Genomic DNA, 20,548 nt, shown 5'->3' with positions numbered 1-20,548 from the left:
GTGGGGGGGGAGGTGATTGGCTCGGGAGAAGAGTTGGTGATCAGAGGCAGGGAGAAGAAGTAGTGATCAGGTCGGCAGAAGAGTTGGTGATTGAAGGTAGGGAGGGGTCTAGGACATCGAGGTGGGGGGGAAGAAGGTTGGCAGATCGGGGGGGTCTGATCGCAACAGGTAAGCTTGTTGGGCCTGGAGGAAACTCTCCTGCTCCTCCTGGCCCACAAGCAGTGCAATAAAGACACTTACCTCATCGATCCAGCCCTTCCTGCCTCCGTTTCACTGGCGAGATTCAGAAACCCGTGCTAGAGAAGTTAAATTTGAAGTTATGTTAAATTCAATTTTTAAAAAAAGCTACTTGACGTCTCCTAACGAACCGCTCACTGGCACTAATTGTTGTCAAGTACATTCCTCGCATGCATCCAAACACACCCACGTTAAACCCGGAAGTGGGCGCATTGGAGCTGGGTTGCTCCAAAAAGCTGTGATTTTCACCTCCACCGGCCCCCAAACCACCTGTTCTTGGGGGTTAAAATTCCCCCAGTGTGACTGGACACTTTGACAAGTATGAACTGATTGAAGAGAGTCAGCACGGATTTATGAAGGGTAGTTCATGTCTGACCGATTTAGTTGAATTTTTTGAGGAGGTCACTAACATGGTGAATAGGGGATTGTCTATGGATGTTGTCTATATGGACTTGCAGAAGACATTTTAAAAGTTTCCATACAAGATATTATTAATAAAAATAAAAGTGCACACTATTGGAAGTAATCTTGCGATATGGGTTGGTAATTGGTGGCAAGGTAGGAAACAGAGAGTAGGGATAAAGGGAATGTACTCTGTTTGGCAGGATGTGACAAACGACGATCGCCGGGGATCTGCTCTGATGCCTCAGCTTTTCACCATATATATCAATGACTGAGATGAAAGAATAGAGAGTTATATATCCAAGTTAGCTGATGACATGATGTTAGGAGGCACATTAAGTTATGTGGATGGGAGCAGGAAGTTACAAAGGGAGATAGACAAATTAAGTGAGCAGGCAAAACTGTATTAGACAGAATCTGAAATTTAGACTTCAAATTTTGGAAGTACAACATCTAGTAACTGTTCGTTAAAGAGTTAACTGTCATCAGTAACCTATCCTCAACTAAATTACTATAGCGGAGAGCTGTGCTGTTAATCATATTTATTTAACAAGAATTCATCTTTAAAAAAAAAGTTCTCTCAGAAGCCAAATGGCCATAATATAAAGAAAGATTACTAACCATTCATTGTTCTCTTAATTTAATACCTTCTTTTACCTGTGTGCCAGTTTGTTTTAAATTCTGTGCTGGCTACAATGACACTTCTCTTTCTCTAAACAATTGCTTTGCAGCATGACAAGTGTATTGGCATTATCAGGAAAGGTCAAAGAAACAAATACTGCAGAGTATCTAATACTAGTGAGACCAAGCTGACCTATAAAATGATTCAGTTAAGCATTGACCAAAAATGCAAGGCTAACTAGATGTACAAGTCAGAATCTAGAGCAATATTTTTTTCTATTTGCTAAGTTTAATGAAAAAGAATTGTGTGTAATCAATTGTGCGATACCAGCATAAATTGCTAATGGACTATCATTCCATGTTCAGTATGTTCTGAGGATGGTTATTGTTCAATATGGAGTCAGAGAATTTAGTGGAAAAAAATTAGGAAAAAACAGCTTTGTGCTTGTTTAAAAAAAAACCAATCATGAGCTGTGCAGAATTATGTGGATGGGGAAGATGAAAAGTAAAAATTGAGCTCCAGCTCATACTTGGCATTTGTCAGCTGAATAAAGGGCAAGGTTTGAAAGCATCACCACAGCATAGGCAGAAATGAATAGTAAAATGGTTTTGCAATGATCATTAGATATCTTTTCCAGTGGTAATAATAAATGGCCTGAGATTGCAAAGGACATAGGAGATGTACTACTTGCAGAACTATCCCAGATCCTCTTCATATTTAGGTACCTGAGTTTACTGAAGGAAGTAGTGCATAATGTGGCTCAGGCTCAATATGGAAACTGTGACACAGGTATGCCACTTACTTCATAAAGACCTGAACTAAGCGGCACACCTGTGTTAGTTTCCACAATACCCCTTTAACTTTTATACCACAGTGCCCTTCCAAGTAACAGCAGAGGTCTACTGCTTTATTTACGAGTAATTGAAGTCTTGTTTTCCTATGCATCCACCTACATACACTTCACTAGTACCACCAGTAGTAGAAGCAGATAAAATTTTTAACAAGTTGATGGCTTCCCCAAGGCGCAGAGCATCATTGACTGAATACATAAGAACATAAGAAATAGAAGCAGGAGTAGGCCATACGGCCCCTCGAGCCTGCTCCATCATTCAATAAAATCATGGCTGATCTTCGACCTCAACTCCACTTTTCCTGCCTGATCCCCATATCCCTTGATTCCTCTAGAGTCCAAAAATCAATCTATCTATCTATCTATCATTTGTGTGCCTACCAACAATGCTATGACATATTTAAATAGAAAGGGCAGTTACATTAACATCTACATGGTATGCTCCCTTTGTCAGAAAATAATAGACCAACATAAAAAAAATCACATTTATATGCAATGCACAGTTCCCATGGGGTGCACATGATACTTTCATTTTGAGGCAAACATGACAACTCTTTGAAAGAGAGGTAGGGTGGATGATGTGCACTATATAGTGCAGCCATGGCTGGTGATACCTCTGCATAACCCCTGTACTCCAGGGAACAAATACAAAAATATACAGGGGCAAACCAGAACCTTTGTTAAGCTACTACTTGTGCTGTTGAAGCAACACTTCAGATGCTTTGATCAATCTGTGAGGTCTTACAATATGCCCAGAGAGTTTTGAAAAATTAGGAGAGTATGCTGCACAAAATTGACAAGGACAGAGTCATCATCATAGACTTAAGTAAGGAACAGCTCCACGACATGGAAAACCAAGAGATCCCCGGTGCACAGCAGCCTCAAACATTGGATCAGCCACTGCAGCCAGGGCTACAGATATGTGTAGGTCTCATTGCCCAATTCTTCTAATGAGCTTTATCAATGCCCATTCTCGCTTTTTACTGGAGATTTTTTACAATGAAGGGTCTGCTAGTTGCTTTACCTATCTAGTTTTTGCTAATGACTCTGTACATTCTGTTGGCTTTACTTTTAGACAACTGCCAATTCTTTTCTCACAAAAGAATGATAGACTGCAAAGTACATCAATTATTTTTCTGACATATTTATGCCTTGTAAGAAGTGAACATGTAATATACCTCATATATATATATGCCCATGACCTTAAGTCTTTCCCTAGCTGAGGAAGTAGCCGTGGTGAGTGCCTGGTTAGCTAACCGTAAGCTGTCTAGGATACAGACTGCTTGATAACTGTATCAGTGACCAACCCTCATGTAATTGTATCCATTCTAGGAGTCTCCTTTGCTTGAGTCCCCACGTGGGCTCATAGCTATTGAAGGGGGTGCCTGCAGTCACTTGTGCAGGGAAATGTAATGGCACAGAACTGCCACTGACATCATTGGGAACCAGTTGCCCCTATGCTACTACAGGTATGCTACTGCTGAGTGGCATTTTTTCACAATGCCCACTCATCTGTCTGAACGTACAGCACTGTGCATCTGAATTTTCTGAATTCCTCCCACAAGGTTGTAGCCTTCCTCCAAGTGAATTGAAGTCAGCCATGACTGTTGCTTGGTACTACCAAAGCCCCAAAACAGCTGTGGAAACATTCATGAAAGAAGATCCTACTGTGCCTTTGGCCTGAGTCACTGAAGTCTTCATTGATGCTGCTCCCTGATCAACTACAGACTGCAGTACAGCCAAACTAACCTTCCAATGTCAAGTATATCGAGGTAGGTGATTGCCAAACACAAACCATGTGTTCAATATCTGTTAGAAAGTTGGCCCACTAAGGGTTGTATCTCAGACAACTCCAGAAAGGCAATCAACAATGTTGGATCTCTGGCCTCTACCTGCAGGCTCCTTATGAGCCCAGAGCATTGTACTCCATCATGACTGTTTCATCCTATGCTTCTTACATAGAATTACAGAGAAATTAAAACACAGAAACAGGCCATTTGATCCAACCAATCCCCTATACGATCAATGGTCCTGATCTCATGGGCCTGCCTTGTTCCTGTATTGCTTTATTCCCTTTTCCTTCAGCCATCTATCTAACCTATTCTTAACGTTGATATGGTCTCTGCTTCAATCACTAACTGCAGCCATTTCATTATTTATTTAAGTATTTGTATCTATGTTGATGTTCAGTGCAAGTGTGAGTCTTGACAATTGGTGCTGTGGTAACTTTTCCTCTTTGGATAGGTCTTGAAATTGCCACCTGGCATGTCTGGGTATTGATGCATCATTAACCTGATTCATGAAGATAGGACATGGCGAAGGATTGTCAATACTTCTGCTACCTAGTAAAATTAATGAGGCAGGGTAGCCTTATTGGTTAAAGATACTATCACAGCCACATTTTAAGTCCTCAATTATTCACTATATTTATTAATGACTTAGATAACACAATAGAGAGCCGTATTTCCAAGTTTGCCAATGACACAAAGATCGGTGGTATAGTAAGTAATGTAGACGGGAGCATAAAATTACAAAGAGACATTGATAGATTAAGTGAGTGGGCAAAACTGTGACAGATGGATTTCAAAGCAGGTAAGTGTGAGGTCATCCATTTCATACCAAAAAAGGATAGATCAGAGTATTTTTTTAAATGGTAAAAAGCTAGGAACAGTGGAGGTCCAAAGAGATTATGGGGTCCATGTACACAGATCACTAAAATGTAGTGGTCAGGTACAAAAAAGAATCAAAAAGGTTAATGGGATGTTAGCCTTTATAACTAGAGGGCTAGAATATAAAGGGAAGGAAGTTTTGTTACAGCTATAAAAAGCCCTGGTTAGACCACATCTGGAGTATTATGTACAGTTCTGGGCACTGCACCTTAGAAAGGATTTTTTGGTCTTAGAAGGAGTGCAGCGCAGATTCACCAGAATGTTACCAGAGCTCCAAGGGTTCATAGTATCATAGCATGCTTGTAGGTACAGCACAGGAGGAGGCCATTCGGCCTATCGTGCCTGTGCCGGCTCTTTGAAAGAGCTATCCAATTAGTCCCATTCCCCTGCTCTTTGCCCATAGCCCTGTGAATATTTTCCCTTAAATATTTATACAATTCCTTTTTGAAAGTTGCTATTGAATCTGCTTCCACATCATTTCAGACAGTGCATTCCAGATCATTACAAATCGCTGCGTAAAAAAATGTTTCCTTATGTCACCTCTGGCTCTTTTGCTGATCACCTTAAATCTGTGTCCTCTGGTTACTGACCCTTCTGCCACTCGAAACAGTTTCTCCTTATTTACTCTGTCAAAACCGTTCATGATTTTGAACACCTCTATCAAATCTCCCCTTAACTTTCTCTGATCTAAGGAAAACAACCCCAGCTTCTCCAATCTTTCCACATAACTGAAGTCCCTCATCCCTAGTACCATTCTAGTAAATCTCTTCTGCACCCTCTCTAAGGCATTGACATCCTTCCTAAAGTGTGATGCCCAGAATTGAACACAATACTCCAGCTGAGGCCTAACCAGTGTTTTATAAAGGTTTAGCATAACCTTAAATTATGAGGAGAGATTACATAAACTAGGCTTGTATTCCCTGAAATATAGAAGTGATTTGTTTGAGATTTTTAGGATTTTGAAAGGGATTGTTAGGGTAGATAGAGAGAAACTTTTTCCGCTGTTGGGGGAGTCTAGGACAAGGGACATAACTGTAAAATCAGAGCCAGACCAGACCATTCAGGAGAGCAGTTAGGAAACATTTCTTCACGCAAAGGGTGGTAGAAGTGTGGAACTCTCTCCCACAAAAAGCAGAAGATGGTAGCTCAATTAATAATATTAAATCTGAGATTGATATATTTTTGCTAGCCAAGGTTGTTAAGGGATGTGGAGCCAAGGGTGAATGGGTGAATGGAGTTAGGATACAGATCAGCCATGATCTCATTGAATGGTGGAACAGGCCAGAGGGGCTGAATGGCCTACTCCTGTTCCTATGAGGCAAAAAGCTTTTTCTCCTCCAGCACTGATTCAGTAATCCTTTAGGTGGAAGGAGATCTACTCAATTTTGTATGCTAGTTGCCATTGTTTAAAATGACTTGGCCATGCATTGTTATCTGAATATACAATCTGTTGGACAAATTCATATGCAGCAGACTATTCCTAGCCACAGTTGTGTCCTGGAGATTTGAATCTTTGTAAAACTTTCTTCATTTACATGAGAGACAGCTTATTGTAAATATTAGTTTTGTTCATTTGTAGCTGAATTAATGATTTTAAATTTTCCTCTTTTTATTTTGTAATTATTAAGGGCAAAATTGCTATCCCACACTATTTTAGGATTATGGAATGAAATTTGTTAGCTGTTCCAAATTGTATGATTTTTTTTCTTCAATATCTCCATTTTTGTTTCCATAGTTTATTTTATTCTGTGGTGAAAATTCCAGTAGTCTACATATAATTATTCTGTAGTGAAACCTCTATTACCCATCAAAATGAAGGGCAGCCCTCGCACTCCAGAGGATAATGTAAATTGGTGAATAATCAAGAGTTTCTAAATTATGGTTTATATATATATATATATATATATATATATTAGTAGAGAGACTTGAGCATAAAATCTAGGCTAACACTTCAACACAGTACTGAGGGAATGCTACACTGCCGTTTTACGGATGAGATGTTAAACTGATGCCTCCCTCTCAGGTGGACGTAAAAGATCCAACAGCACTATTCGAAGAAAAGCAGGAGAGTTCTCCCCAGTGTCCTGGCCAATATTTATCTCTCAACCAACATCACAAAAAAAACAGATTATCTGGTCATTATCCCATTACTGTTTGTCTGACCTTGTTGTGCACAAATTGGCTGCTGCATTTCTTACATTACAACAGTGACTACACTTCAAAAGTACTTCATTGGCTGGAAAGCGCTTTGGGATGACCTGAGGTCATGAAAGATGTTATATAAATGCAAGTCTTTCTTTTCTTTTTACAGCAATACCTACATACCTGAATCAAGACAAGTACAATGTAAATAACATAAATTGAATGTAATTTTTCTTGGGTTGTGAGACTGTTGTATTTATAAACAGGAAGAAATTGGTGTAGGCAGGCTATTGTAGACAAAATGTCCTGAAAATAGAATCAATAGAAGACTAAACCATGGGAAAGCAAAATCAAGGATATTGAGTTCTGGATTTTCTTTACTTCACGTACTTTGTCTAGTGCATGTAGAAGGAGGTCTCTGTAAAAGACAGAAAGTGCATCCCCAACAGAGAGAAAGAACGAGAGGTTACAGAAGTAAGATTGTTCACTGAGCAAAATCTAGGCAGCAAACTGTGAATACCCATATGAAACAGGGCAGTCTGCCAGAAACTAGAAAAGCGTAGGTCATCAAGACCCAGAGACAACTCGATAGGAGATATAAACGTGACACTCCTTACTTGAAAGAGTATAAAGACCCTTTTGTTAAGAGACTGAAAGTCAAGGGAGTGAAATTGCCACCTGGTATGTTTGGGTAGTGATGCATCGTTAAGCTAAGGTCATTAAAGGTCCTAACATGGTTGTGTGAGGTGATTGACACCAAAAAGGGGTGAACTCCTCTAAGACATGTCACTCAGATTGGTCAAGTGAAGTGAGGTGTCTTTGGAAATCAAGGATATTGAGTTCTGGATTTTCTTTACTTCACATACTTTTAGTAGTCTTTGTCTAGTGCATGTAGAAGGAGGTCTCTGTAAAAGGCAGAAAGTGCATCCCCAACAGAGAGAAAGAATGAGAGGTTACAGAAGCAAGATTGTTCACTCAGCCAAATCTAGGCAGCATTCACTCCTAGGCGTAAGCTGGGCAGAAAAACCCCAAAAGGTTCCAGGAGTTAAAGTAAAGGGTTTAAGGATTCATCTGGTGCCTTAATACATATTTGTTGGGGTACCTATTCCAGTGTTCTTACATTTTTTGAGGGCACAGACAGCAATAGTTTATTTACTTCAGAATGATAATTAGCAGCTCATTGAGTATGCAAATAATTAGTAGATTGGGTTAACTAACAAAACAACTAACAGAGGATATAAAAGCTTTCAGTTGTATCACAGTGATTCAGCTTTAACTGCTTGCTGATTAACAATTTACAGTTAAAATCAGGGTCCAAGATTGATATAAATTGGTGAGATTAATTTAGGATTGGACTCCTTAGATGGCTGACAAATTAACAGCATTAGATAACCAGTCTACTGAATAGAGTCTATATGCTGGTAGTTAGCAATGTTTGAAGAATTTATACAAGCTCGTCCTTAGGAGCTATACCGTTGAGCTGGTTGTATCGCTTTCCTCTGTGATGATGGTGTTGGCTTCTGGGACACTGGGGTGATGAACCTCCATCTGCAGAGGTGTTATCTGTTGCTCTTGGATCCTCTGCTACTGGGTAAATCTACCTTGCGCATTGGTAGCTGTATCTGGACTAGCTGGCTTATATCTCTCCTCCCTTGACACATTGAAGTGACACATATCTACCCGTATTTGGCAGGTACAGCCATTTTATCTAGACTACAAGATGCCCTTTCATCCTGAAAGATTTTTTGAACCTCCAAATTTATATTTTTCAGTACTGCAGCTGAATGGTAGATTGTACAATTTTTAATTTACTGGATTGCATTGCAGTTTACTCAGGAGGGGGTTTCCTTTGCCTCTTTGGGCTGTCCTCCTCTGTGCCATGCACCATTCTCAAAACAGCAGATATGGAACCTGCCCTAAGCCATTCTACAACCAGCGAAATGGAAATTCACAAGAGTAACTTTGGTTGACCTCCTAGTGAATTTTTCTTCTGTCCTTGTGGAGCAGTATCTTGTCACCTCTCCTGATGGAGATCAAAATGAAGAATATTTTGGTACAATATGAAAGAAATGAGGAATTTGTTAACTTTAGAATGACCTGATTAGGATATTGGTTAGGTGGTAGAAGACAGAGAGTAGAGATGATGGGTATGTACTTGAATTGGAAGGAAGTGACCAGTGGTGTCCCACAAGGATCTGTGCTGGGGCGTCAACTATTCACTATATTTATTAATGACTTAGATAACACAATAGAGAGCCATATATCCAAGTTTGCCGATGACACAAAGATTGATGGCACAATAAGTCGTGTAGATGGGAGCATAAAATTACAAAGAGGCATTGATAGATTAAGTGAGTGGGCAAAACTGTGGCAGATGGATTTCAAAGCAGGTAAGTGTGAGGTCATCCATTTTGTACCAAAAAAGGATAGATGCAAGTACTTCTTAAATGGTGAAAAGCTAGGAACAGTGGATGTCTAAAATGATTATGAGGTCCATGTACACAGATCACTAAAATGTAGTGATCAGATACAAAAACATAATTAAAAAGGCTAGTGGAATGGGAGCATTTAAATCTAGAGGGCTAGAATATAATGGGGAGGAAGTTTTGCTAGAGCTATACAAAACCCTGGTTAGACCACATCTGGAATACTGTGTACAGTTCTGGGCACCACACTTTAGAAAGGATTTCTTGGCCTTGAAAGGAGTGCAGCACAAATTCACCGGAATGTTACCAGGGCTCCAAGGGTTAGATTATGAGGAGAGATTACATAAACTAGGCCTGTAATCCCTGGAATATAGAAGGTTAAGGGTGATTTGATTGAGATTTTTATGATTTTGAAAGGAATTGATAGGGTAGATAGAGAGAAACTTTTTTCACTGGTGGGGGAGTCTAGGACAAGGGGAGATAACCTTAAAATCAGAGCCAAACCATTCAGGAGAGAAGTTAGGAAACACTTCTTTGCACAAAGAGTGATAGAAGTGTGGAACTCTCTCCCACAAACAGCAGTAAATGTTAGCTCATTTAATCATTTTAAATCTGAGATCGATATATTTTTCTAGCCAAGGGTATTAAGGGATATGGAGCCAAGGCGGGTAAATGGAGTTAGGACACTGATCAGCCATCATCTCATTGAATGGCTGAACAGGCTCGAGGGGCTGAATGGTCTTTTCTCATCTCTGACTTTTCTTATGTTCTTAACTCTCCATGTGGTCAATCACATTTGTGGACCTATGCATTCCAATTTGTGACACAATGCATTAACCATCCTAATAAGCTTACTTCATTACAGAGAACTGACCTGTTCAGATGTATCATTGTTGTCCTCTTAAGGATGCAGATGTGTTCATTTTCTTACAATTTGATTTTTTCCAAGTTTTCTCAATCATTTACTGTACAGTTTATGAATTCATAGACTCTGGATTTTAAGATTCTTTACTTTTTCATTCTCTTGTAAAGATGATAAATGTAAAGTTAAAAGTTGTATCTGGCATAAAGGTCATTCATCAATGTTGAGTCATACAACCGTAGTGAATAAAATTGAAGAAGATAAATTGTTATCATCATATTTTCTTTCCTTCAATAATCTCTTCATTATCTTCACTGAAACTCGGCTGTCCAGAACCTTTGAATCTAAATCCTTTCACTCCTGATTCTCAATCACTGCCAAAAATGATTTCCTGTCTGCCTCTCCTTCTAAAAAATTAATTCCAAAGTGGCCTCTATTGTTTGTTGAATACAGTTTATAAAATGCAGGATCCACTCCAGTTGAAAAAATTTGCAATTATTTTACAAACCTGTATGATGCAGAGACGGAACATTTTACAGGTTCTTGCCTTTCTTTCAATCTTTGAAACAGTAAAAGTAATTGCTTCTGTTTCACAGCAGAGAAATTTGGCTTGGCAAAGAGATAATGGGTAAAAGACATGGAAAATAAAAACTAGTTTGTAATTTTTGGTTTCAGAGCTATGTTTGAACAATAGATGGAACTTAGCATTTTCCTCTGCCATTTAGTTAAAGCACAGTTAAATCTGTGGTTTGTGGGTTCTTATAATCAGACTCAAACATGTGGTAATGATGAAGTGAGTTTTATTTAACAGAAAGGTGACAATGTGACTGTGCCTTCCCCTGACTATTGGCTATCCATAGCGGGCACCAATTCTACTTCCTGGGGCTCCTGGACGTGCATGTTGTATTACCCTGTAATCCAAATAACTCCTTAAAGAAAAAATCATATATTGGACTGGGGTTTCCGTTCGGCAATGGAAGTGAGGTGGTCGGGCACTTTTGCCTGCCCATGAGATGCTCCCGGGGGCCTGCTGCTGTGGCAAAATGTGGTGGCCAGTGTGCTGCCTGCCAAGTTTTTTTTTAAAGTTGGGGAGAATCTTCCTCCTATCCGATGAGGCCTCTGAAGGGCTACATTTTTAGAGAGCTTTCACAGGTAACTCCAGTGCCCCCTCTGCCAACTTAGTGTTCTTTTGGACACTAAGGGAATCAAGGGATATGGGAATAGGGCAGGAATGTGGAATTGAGGTAGAAGATCAGTCATGACCTTATTGAATGGCAGAGCAGGCTCGAGAGCCCGTATGGACTACTCCTACTCCCATTTCTTATGCTCTTATGCTGGATGCCAGAGCTCAATAGAAAGCTCTGCACCCATTGTTCTTACAGTGCAAATGTTGGCAAACAGAACAAAGGCCGTGATTGTATTTTGTTAGAATGCACCTACCCCCAAATGGGCAGTTTCTCGGGTCACAGAAAGGCTCACAGGAAGGCAGCAATACAATTCAGCACATCCCAAAGTTGTTTTCCATTTCCAGCTGTTCCAGAACAACCATAAAAATTGAGGAGGTGGAAAGCCTAGCTCGTTGAATTCTGATATGAGAAATCCTCATAATATCCAAATCTGCAATTATTTGTTTCCTTAGATCAAGCTGAGTGAACTGGTTAACTGATAGCAAGGTTGGCTTAATAACTGTAGATTGCAGAAGGAAAGGAACACTGAGGGAGGTAAGGTATTTCCACAGTTTTGAGGTCTTGGGAAAGAATGTCTGAACATCATTAACATTCAGTACTAATATCTGGTTTACACAATAACAGTGTACCACAAGGGGGCAAAAGTACACAAAGAAGAAGAAAAGTTAAAATACATAGAATGTACAGCAGAGGAACAGGCCAGTTGGCTCAACAGGTCCATGACGGTGTTTATGCTCCACATGAGCCTCCTCCCACCCTTCTTCATCTAACTCCATCAACATATCCTTCTATTCCTTTCTCCCTCATGTGTTTATCTAGCTTCCCCTTAATTGCATCTATGCTAGTCGCCTCAACTACTGCTTGTGGTAGCAAGTTCCACATTCCAACCACTATATGGGTAAATAAGTTTCTCCTGAATTCCCTGTTGGATTTATTAGTGACTGTCTTATATTTATGTCCCTAGTTCTGGTCAACACCACAATGGAAACATCATCTCTGCGCCTACCTTATCAAACCCTTTCATAATCTTAAAGACTTCTATCAGGTCTCCCCTCAGTGTTCTCTTTTCTAGAGAAAAGAGCCCCAGCTTGTTCAATCTTTCCTGATAGGTATAACCTCTCAGTTCTGGTATCATCCTAGTAAATCTTTTTTGCCCCTTCTCCAGTGCCTCTATATCTGTTTTATAACATGAAGACCAGAACTGTTCACAATACTCCAAGTGTGGTCTAATCATGGTTCTATACAAGTGTAACATAACTTCTCTGCTTTTCAATTCTATCCCTCTGGAAATGAACCACAATGCTTTGTTTTTTAAATGGTTTTATTAACCTGCGTTGCTACTTTTAGTGATTTGTGTATCAGTACCCCCAGATCCCTCTGCTCCTCTACCCCAGTTAGACTCTTATTTTCCAAGCAGTGGCTTCCTTATTCTCCCTACCAAAATGCACCACTTCACAATTATCTATATTGAAATTCATTTGCCAATTACATCGAGTCACATCGAGACTACAGCATAGAAACAGGCCATTCAGCCCAACTGGTCTATGCCATTTTTGCATCTTCTCCAATGTCTCCATATCCTTTTTATAATATGGAGACCAGAACTGTGTACAGTACTCCAAGTGTGGTATAACCAATGTTCTATAGAAATTTAACATAACTTCTCTGCTTTTCATTTCTATCCCTCTAGAAATGAACCCCAGTGTTTGGTTTGCCTTTTTTACGGCTTTATTAACCTGCCTCACCACTTACACACCCATTCTGCATGTTTATTAATGTCTTCCTGAATTTATTTGCAGTCCTCCTCAGTATTAACTATACCCCCATCCAATTTGGTGTTACCTGCAACTTTTGAAATTGTACTTCCGATTCCTGAGTCCAAATCATTTATGTAAATGGTGAACGACAGTGATCCTAGCTCCGATCCTTGTAGAACACCACTTCCCACCTTTTGCCAGTCTGAGTAACTACCCTTAACCCCTACTCTTTGTTTTCTGTTTTGTAGCCAATTTGCTATCCATTCTGCTACTTGTCCCCTGACTCCACATGCTCTGATCTAAATCATGAGTCTACTATGCAGTACCTTATCAAAGGCCTTTTGAAAATCCAAATATATTACATCTACTACATTATCCTTGTCTACCCTTTCAAAGAATTCAATAAGGTTGGTCAAGTGTGACCTTCCCTTTTGAAATCCGTGCTGACTATTCTTTATTATATTTTTGGTTTCTAGATGTTATTCTATTACATCTTTGAGTAAGGGATCCATTACCTTTTCTACCACTGATGTTAAGCTAATGGGTCTATAGTTCCCTAGATTTTTTTTTATTCGTTCACGGGATGTGGGCGTCGCTGGCGAGGCCGGCATTTATTGCCCATCCCTAAGATTGGTTCGATCTCCCTTTTTAAATATAGAAATCACATTAGCTGTCCATCAGTCCTCTGGCACTATTCTCTTTACTAATTAATTTTTATATATATGTAATAGTGCCTAAGTATAAAGCTCCCTTGCAGCTTTTATAGGTGTGTGCATGACGGCCTGATGATACATTCAGAGTTTGTTACAAAACTATGATTGGTTTAATTACACATGTGGTTTGCCATTTTGGCCAGACAAAGATGTCCTTATATTAGCATCACAGTTCATTCAATACTCTGAAGTCAATTTATGTACTAATAAGAAAAGGTTTAATCAACTTTCAATTGTTAGTATTACCACGGGAATAAATGTTTCTAGCTATCAGACTGTTAACACAACAAAAACCTTTGATGGGAACATTCCAGTGCAGAAAAATCACTCCCTTCATCCAATTGCTATTATCAAACAAATCAATTTTGCCAGAATTAATTCGTACTAGAGAAGATGCTCTTTTAAATAGTCGTTATCAATAAACTCTTTAGTCCTTTGCTGCTTAAAGCACATGGCACCTGTTGTTTCAGCTTTGTGGATGTTCTTATTATTCAACTGTGAGAATTAACAGGATGACCACACCTCTCAACTTGTGTTGAAAGCATTGAATTTGGGATGGGAATGTGAGTGTGGTTTTCTGTCGAACTGGTGTGTATGCTGCTGCTGCAATTCTCAGTGATGCTTTTTCATATCCAGGCATCCCAAAGTAAGTGGGGCACTTGAAATGTCTGTGGCTACAAACTGATATTATATTTTGGAACCAGCAAAGTGACCCTAATATAATTAAGACATTATCAGTAATTTTTTTTTTATTCGTTCACGGGATGTGGGCGTCGCTGGCGAGGCCGGCATTTATTGCCCATCCCTAATTGCCCTCGAGAAGGTGGTGGTGAGGCGCCTTCTTGAACCGCTGCAGTCCGTGTGGTGACGGTTCTCCCACAGTGCTGTTAGGAAGGGAGTTCCAGGATTTTGACCCAGAGACAATAAAGGAACGGCGATATATTTCCAAGTCGGGATGGTGTGTGACTTGGAGGGGAACGTGCAGGTGGTGTTGTTCCCATGTACCTGCTGCTCTTGTCCTTCTAGGTGGTAGAGGTCACGGGTTTGGGAGGTGCTGTCGAAGAAGCCTTGGCGAGTTGCTGCAGTGCATTCTGTGGATGGTACACACTGCAGCCACAGTGCGCCGGTGGTGAAGGGAGTGAATGTTTAGGGTGGTGGATGGGGGGCCAATCAAGCGGGCTGCTTTATCTTGGATGGTGTCGAGCTTGTTGAGTGTTGTTGGAGCTGCACTCATCCAGGCAAGTGGAGAGTATTCCATCACACTCCTGACTTGTGCCTTGTAGATGGTGGAAAGGCTTTGGGGAGTCAGGAGGTGAGTCACTCGCCGCAGAATACCCAGCCTCTGACCTGCTCTCGTAGCCACAGTATTTATATGGCTGGTCCAGTTAAGTTTCTGGTCAATGGTGACCCCCAGGATGTTGATGGTGGGGGATTCGGCGATGGTAATGCCGTTGAATGTCAAGGGGAGGTGGTTAGACTCTCTCTTGTTGGAGATGGTCATTGCCTGGCACTTGTCTGGCGCGAATGTTACTTGCCACTTATGAGCCCAAGCCTGGATGTTGTCCAGGTCTTGCTGCATGCGGGCTCGGACTGCTTCATTATTTGAGGGGTTGCGAATGGAACTGAACACTGTGCAGTCATCAGCGAACATCCCCATTTCTGACCTTATGATAGAGGGAAGGTCATTGATGAAGCAGCTGAAGATGGTTGGGCCTAGGACACTGCCCTGAGGAACTCCTGCAGCAATGTCCTGGGGCTGAGATGATTGGCCTCCAACAACCACTACCATCTTCCTTTGTGCTAGGTATGACTGCAGCCACTGGAGAATTTTCCGCCTGATTCCCATTGACTTCAATTTTACTAGGGCTCCTTGGTGCCACACTCGGTCAAATGCTGCCTTGATGTCAAGGGCAGTCACTCTCACCTCACTTCTGGAATTCAGCTCTTTTGTCCATGTTTGGACCAGGGCTGTAATGAGGTCTGGAGCCGAGTGGTCCTGGCGGAACCCAAACTGAGCATCGGTGAGCAGGTTATTGGTGAGTAAGTGCCGCTTGATAGCACTGTCGACGACACCTTCCATCACTTTGCTGATGATTGAGAGTAGACTGATGGGGCGGTAATTGGCCGGATTGGATTTGTCCTGCTTTTTGTGGACAGGACATACCTGGGCAATTTTCCACATTGTCGGGTAGATGCCAGTGTTGTAGCTGTACTGGAACAGCTTGGCTAGAGGCGCAGCTAGTTCTGGAGCACAAGTCTTCAGCACTACAGCTGGGATGTTGTCGGGGCCCATAGCCTTTGCTGTATCCAGTGCACTCAGCCGTTTCTTGATATCACGTGGAGTGAATCAAATTGGCCGAAGACTGGCTTCCGTGATGGTGGGGATATCGGGAGGAGGCCGAGATGAATCATCCACTCCGCACTTCTGGCTGAAGATGGTTGCAAATGCTTCAGCCTTGTCTTTTGCACTCACGTGCTGGACTCCGCCATCATTGAGGATGGGGATGTTTGCAGAGCCTCCTCCTCCCGTTAGTTGTTTAATTGTCCACCACCATTCACGACTGGATGTGGCAGGACTGCAGAGCTTTGATCTGATCCGTTGGTTGTGGAATCGCTTAGCTCTGTCTATAGCATGTTGCTTCTGCTGTTTAGCATGCATGTAGTCCTGAGTTGTAGCTTCACCAGGTTGGCACCTCATTTTTAGGTACGCCTGGTGCTGCTCCTGGCATGCTCTTCTACACTCCTCATTGAACCAGGGTTGATCCCCTGGCTTGTTGGTAATGGTAGAGTGAGGAATATGCCGGGCCATGAGGTTACAGATTGTGCTGGAATACAATTCTGCTGCTGCTGATGGCCCACAGCGCCTCATGGATGCCCAGTTTTGAGCTGCTAGATCTGTTCTGAATCTATCCCATTTAGCACGGTGGTAGTGTCACACAACACGTTGGATGGTGTCCTCAGTGCGAAGACGGGACTTCATCTCCACGAGGACTGTGCGGTGGTCACTCCTACCAATACTGTCATGGACAGATGCATTTGCGACAGGTAGATTGGTGAGGACGAGGTCAAGTAAGTTTTACCCTCGTGTTGGTTCGCTCACCACCTGCCGCAGGCCCAGTCTAGCAGCTATATCCTTCAGGACTCGGCCAGCTTGGTCAGTAGTGTTGCTACCGAGCCACTCTTAGTGATGGACATTGAAGTCCCCCACCCAGAGTACATTTTGTGCCCTTGCTACCCTCACTGCTTCCTCCAAGTGGTGCTCAACATGGAGGAGGACTGATTCATCAGCTGAGGGAGGACGGTAGGTGGTAATCAGCAGGAGGTTTCCTTGCCCATGTTTGACCTGATGCCATGAGATTTCATGGGGTCCAGAGTCAATGTTGAGGACTCCCAGGGCCACTCCCTCCTGACTGTATATCACTGTACCACCACCTCTGGTGGGTCTGTCCTGCCGGTGGGACAGGACATACCCAGGGATGGTGATGGAAGAGTCTGGGACGTTGGCTGAAAGGTATAATTGCACAGTGGTGTCAATGTGTCACTAGTTTCTGACTTTTCCATTCTTACATATTTATATAAATTATGGAATCACAAATATATCTAAATTATCTTCAAAATTTATGATGATAATGTTTTAAGACCAGGGATAAAAATATCAAGCACCCTTGGGTTTGTTTAGAGACTAGAAATCATTTGTATTGCAATGCCAATGATTAACTGTATTTCTATAATAATGACACTTCAAAGATCATTATTAATAATAAGTAGAGATAAAAAATGAATGCTAGAAATCTGAAATAAAACACTAGAAGTGGACAGCAGGTTTATCAGCATCTAATAACATGCGGTTAATGTTTTGGGTTTAATGTTTTGGTGTCCCATCCAAAACCATGACATTTTTCTCTTTACAATGCTGACTCACCTATTGTGCATTTCCAGCATCCTTTGCTTTTATTAACTAATTTCGTGGTCAGACTGTTTATTTGAAAAGACACATGTCCCCATTTTCTTCCTTATACAATTGATTTCAATACAGAAATACTACCTTCAACAAAAGAGTCGTTCTTCTTTTTCCTTCTTGAAAACTTTCCCTTCAGATTGGGTAACTAACATTGTGAAAAGCAAAGGTTTAAAGGCCATCTCACATGGCCTCTCTATTTCCAACGTCTCAATCACAGACAAGGCCATCTCTGATCACTTCCTGTCTCCCCCACCACTCACATCCCCCTTCCCCCTTCCAACCCCACTTCCTTCTGCGTCCACCACTGGAATAAACTCTCTCCCTAGTCGCTTACAACTGCACTTTCAAACCCAATTTTCTAGCCTTTGGCCCTGCATTTGCCACAAAACTTCTGCAACTACTGATTTGTTTAATCACACCTTTACCTCCACCTTTGATGCCCTTGTCCCCAGTAAAATCCTTATATTCTCTCACACCCTAGTCACTCCCCCATCGCTCCTTCAAGTCCAAGGGACACATTTGAATGTTCATAGCGCATAATTGGTTTAACCATTCATCTCGAGACCTGGCTGGATTACATCAAGCACTTTCAGGCTCTGCTCTCCTCTGCCAAAACTGCTCACTACACCAAACTCATCCTGGAATGTAAAGATAATCCCCGGCTTCTTTTCTCCACTACCAACCGTCTCCTTAAACCCCTCTCCCCTGCCCCCTCAACCCTCACCTCCAACAACAAGGCCGAGGAGCTCATGGACTTATTTGTCACTAAGATTGAGACCATCCATCAGCTGCCTCTGGCCCATCCCTCTCTTCCCCTTGCCTATCAATACAAGCTTCCCCAAAGGTGCCCTGTGCTCTAGCCCTGAACTTGCATCTTTCTCTAGTTTCTCTCCTATCTCCTCTCAGGCTGTCTCCAAGCTCATCTTCACTATGAGACCCACCACCTGCTTTCTTGACCCTATACCTGCTAAACTGCTGACCACCCAACTTCCATTCATGGCCCCCATCTGCTGAAGAAACCCTCATCCATGCCTATGTTATGTCCAGATTTGACTATTCCAATGCTCTCCTGGCTGATCATCGAAAACTCTGCTGCCCATATCCTAACTTACACTAAGTCCCGTTCACTCACCACCCCTGTGCTCGCTGACCTACATTAGCATCCGATCCATCAATGCCTCGATTTTAAAATTCTCACCCTCACATTCAAATCGCTCCATGGTCTCGCCCCTCCCTATCTCTGTAACCTGCTCCAGCCCTACAACCCTCCGAGAACTCTGCGTTCCTCCAAGTTTGGCCTGTTTTGCATGCCCCACTTCCTTTGCCCCACCATTGGTGGCCGTGCCTTCAGCCATCAAAGCCCTAAGCTCTGGAATTCCCTCCCTAAACTTCTCCACCTCTTCACCTCTCTCTCCTCCTTTAAGACGCTCCTTAAAACCTACCTCTTTAACCAAGCTTTTAGTCACCTCTCCTAATAGAATCATAGAAAGGTTACAGCAGGGAAGGAGGCCACTCGGCCTATCGAGTCCATGCCGGCTCTCTGCAAGAGCAATCCAGCTAGTCCCACTCCTCCGCCTTACCCCGTAGCTCTGCAGTTTTTTTCCTTTCAAGTACTTATCCAGTTCCCTTTTGAAGGCCATGATTGAATCTGCCTCCACCAGCCCCTCAGGCAGTGCATTCCAGATCCTAACCACTCACTATGTAAAAAAGTTTTTCCTCATGTCACCTTTGGTTCTTTTGCCAATCGCCTTAAATCTATGTCCTTTGGTTCTTGACTCTTCCGCCATTGGGAACAGTTTTTCTCTACCTACTCTGTCTAGACTCTTCATAATTTTGAATACTTCTATCAAATCTCCTCTCAACCTTCTCTGTTCCAAGGAGAACAACCCCAGCTTCTCCAGTCTATCCATGTAACTAAAGTCCCTCATCCCTGGAATCATTCTAGTAAAGCTCTTCTGCACTCTCTCTAAGGCCTTCACATCCAGTTGTGGCCGAACCGGTGTTTTATAATGTCTCCTTCTTTGGCTCTGTCAATTTTTGTCTGATTATGCTCTTGTGAAATGCCTTGTGAGGTTTTACTATGTTAAAAACACTATATAAATGGAAGTTGTTGTTAAACAGGGTTATCAAATTGTGAACAGTGACAGAAATACAAGCCCAGTTTTGCTTTCATAATTTCGTTCCTGTAGTTGAGTGCAGTGTTATCAAAATTTTAATTTGCAATTGTGCAAAGGAAACAGTTTGTACTTTGAAACTTGGGCAAGCTGGTTAAGTGATGACGTGCTACCTCAGTCACTTACTTCCACTGGAGTGAAGAGATATGTCATGAAGGTATAAACATGTGCTAAAACTCCTAGGTCCTCCTCTTTAGTAAATTTTTTAAATCCAATGAAATTTAATTTGGATGATGGCACTTTGTACAGAGTAATTATTTATATTTCTTGAAGAAATGTAGCTTTAAAAAACTGAACATCGAAAAAAACTTACTATCTACATACTACAAATTTAGACTAATAGATTATGGTCCTACAAAGGCATTGTACTTAGTTAATCTTTAAAATTGTAAGTGTGAAGAAGAAGTGTGAATATAACTGTAAAATCCACAGTGCCATCTGACTCCTTCTGCAACACATAACCAAGCAACATAGCTCTATAGACATGGGATACCTGCTTGTGCATTGGCAAACACAGATTGAAGAGCAGCACATAATATTTTAAGC

This window comes from Heptranchias perlo, chromosome 3 (genome assembly GCF_035084215.1).
Source record: "Heptranchias perlo isolate sHepPer1 chromosome 3, sHepPer1.hap1, whole genome shotgun sequence".
Classification (NCBI taxonomy): domain Eukaryota; kingdom Metazoa; phylum Chordata; class Chondrichthyes; order Hexanchiformes; family Hexanchidae; genus Heptranchias; species Heptranchias perlo.
This window is presented reverse-complemented; position numbering follows the sequence as displayed.